This window comes from Oncorhynchus mykiss, chromosome 24 (genome assembly GCF_013265735.2).
Source record: "Oncorhynchus mykiss isolate Arlee chromosome 24, USDA_OmykA_1.1, whole genome shotgun sequence".
NCBI classification, from domain to species: Eukaryota; Metazoa; Chordata; class Actinopteri; order Salmoniformes; family Salmonidae; genus Oncorhynchus; species Oncorhynchus mykiss.
The window spans coordinates 23,584,346-23,587,142 of record NC_048588.1 but is presented as its reverse complement, the minus strand read 5'-3'; the positions used below and the strand labels follow the sequence as shown (position 1 = coordinate 23,587,142).

Below are 2,797 nucleotides of genomic sequence, written 5' to 3'. Positions count from 1 at the left end.
ATTGTGTTAATTAAGTTCACTCAAGCAGAGTGGAGTGCAGACTGGTGGGCGGGCGACGTCTGGGTATTAGCATGCAGTGGGGCAGTGCTACAGACCAGACACTTGCCGGGAGTCCAGGATGACACAGCCATTTTGGATAGATACTGACCGGCTCTCTCCCTGACTGAAGCATAAAAAGAGTCTGGTAGTCAAAACTGACTTTGAGTGCTCTGACATTCATGCTAGAGAGCCTACATTTTTATTTTCGGAAAATATGTACTGTATTTGAGACATAACTGCTATGTGTTTGGTTTAATGTATCATATTTCCCTTCATGAGTAACGAGTGAGTAAAATAAATATCCTTCTAAATATCCTTATTTTCTGTCATTTCCTGTTTTTGAAAGTAATAAAATATAAAAATATATTTCAAAGCAAGTTGAGTCAAACGTAATTTGATTCATAATGTCCTTTCAAAATTAAAGTAGCAATTCAGCCCACAACTTTAATCACTTGATGAGGGTCTCTTTTAAGGTGAGTTATTACAGATGGTAAATGGAAACTGCCTGCTCTCTATAACAACTTAGAATGACTCCATTGTTGAAAGGACACCCTCAGTCACTCCAATTCATTGTGCTTTCCCTTGAACTGGTCAGGGTTACAATACAGACTGTGTTCATGATTGATCAAAGCATTTCATGTAAGGACAAGAGGTTTCCTCTAGTTGTGTACACTGTATCAGAGCATGCTTTTTTAAATGGCTTTGGACTATCCTTTACCAGTATGTACTGTAGCTATTAGTAAAATAACACACCTAGTGATGTGCATAGTGTGTGTGGATCTGAGTCTATATTAAATAAATACAAACAACATTTGACCGCTATGAAAACTAGACTCCAATCCAGCTGAAAATGAAAATCTTTTGACAAAACATAACGACATGTTTTGGAAGAAGAGAGGAAAGGGCAGGGTGAAACAGGATAGTGTGAGAAGCCTCAGTGTTGTCACTGGCCCAGCATTGATTTAACATTCCCCTCCTGCTGTGTATCAGAGCTAAGAGCTATTCTCCTTTTCTCCTTCTCCTTTCTCTCTTCTTCACCTTTCCTTTGAGAGGTTGCCTTTCAGCCTGCCTGCCTGTCAGATTAATCTGGCTCCACAGCACCACACCCGGCTCCTAGGGTATTACACTCCTGCACTACACAGGCCCTGTCAGACACAGATGCTATCCCATCACCACCAAATACCACCCTTTTAACACAATGACAAAATTATATAGGAAGTAGTTTATTCTGCTGTCAGCGACTGAGCTTCAATAGTATGAATGACGCATAAAACCAACAGTAAGTGAAAAAAAATAAAGACATAAATAGCCCAGTATTGCCTGAGTGCCCAATTGTCTTTCCTACTTTTTCTGGTATCAAGAGTCATTATCTTGGCTGGAGAATAACCTGCTATTAAGTAAATATCTTAATGCTTTACCTTTCAGGGACAAAACATATAACAGACACAGAACAATGACCCAGAATTAAAGGGATGTCGTCAATAACTCACATATAGCACAATGATCCAGAATTAAAGCAATGTCGTCAATAATACACACCCAGCACCATGATCCAGAATTAAAGGGATGTCATCAATGACACACACGCAGCCCAATGATCCAGAATTAAAGCAATGTAGTCAATAACACACAGGCAGCACAATGGTCCAGAATTAAGGGGGATGTCATCAGTCGTGGGGGTAATGACTAGCAAAATCAATTTCAATGATAGAGCTATAAATGTCATATCCTGCCACACAAACATATATTCTCTATAACTCATCTCAGGCTCTGGGATTGGCCTGTTTCTGTACATGGCTCTACATGACTTTCACTGCTGTCATGTATGTATCAATGGAGGCTGGTGGGAGGAGCTATAGGAGGACAGGCTTATTGTAGAGGCTGGAATGGACATAATGGAAAGGTATCAAACTCATTAAACATATGGAAACAACATTTATTCTATTCCAGCCATTCCATTGAGCCCGTCCTCATATAGCTCCTCCCACCAGCCTCCACTGGTATACCTCATTATAGCACACTCATTTATGCCATATATCATGGATATGAGTCTCCTTTGTGCTTCTGTATAGCTGTTAAATATCAATGTACAGAATGTAGATGTTTTTCACACTGATGCACTTCCATTCCAAGTTCAACAATCTAACTGTTCCTATGAATCAATGACAGCTGGAAATAAATGTCAACATGTCTGCTGAATTGCTGGTTTGAACATATTTCTGCCAAGTTGTGCATATATGAAAGTTTATAAGGGGATGTTTGTCCTCTCATGTTTGGTATTACTTAGGCTTGCTTGTTTAAAATCTGTACATAAACCAATATTTAGTATAGGTCTGTTAGCATAAGGGTGGTCCCGTGTGGTTCAGTTGGTAGAGCATGGCACTTGCAATGCCAGGATTTTGGGTTCGATTCCCACGGGGGACCAGTACGAGAAAATATATGAACTCACTACTGTAAGTCGATCCGGGTAAGAACATCTACTAAAATGTATAGACTTAGTTTTAATGAAGGGCGGTGACCTTGGGCTGTGATCTCATCCGGAAACAATCATTGGTAACATAAGTCTGGGGACTGGGAAGGGATATGTGTAGGTAGATCTGACCACACAAACATAGGGAGGGTGGTGCCAAGGAAATGGCCTCAGAAAAAAGCTGAAATCTAATCTGTCCCCCTAATGCACTTCAAGCCACAGTATTAAAAGCATTTAGATGCAATTCAAACTCCATTACCCCACAACTTGTCCTTCCTCCACCTTCTT

General features: G+C 40.3%; 1 non-coding gene across 1 annotated transcript; it reads left to right on the top strand.

Annotated features, from left to right (window-relative positions):
• Nucleotides 1–2,388: 2,388 nt before the first annotated feature.
• On the top strand, nucleotides 2,389–2,464 carry trnaa-ugc. The gene has a single exon. It is a non-coding gene; the product is annotated as a tRNA-Ala (tRNA).
• The last annotated feature ends 333 nt before the right edge of the window (nucleotides 2,465–2,797 follow it).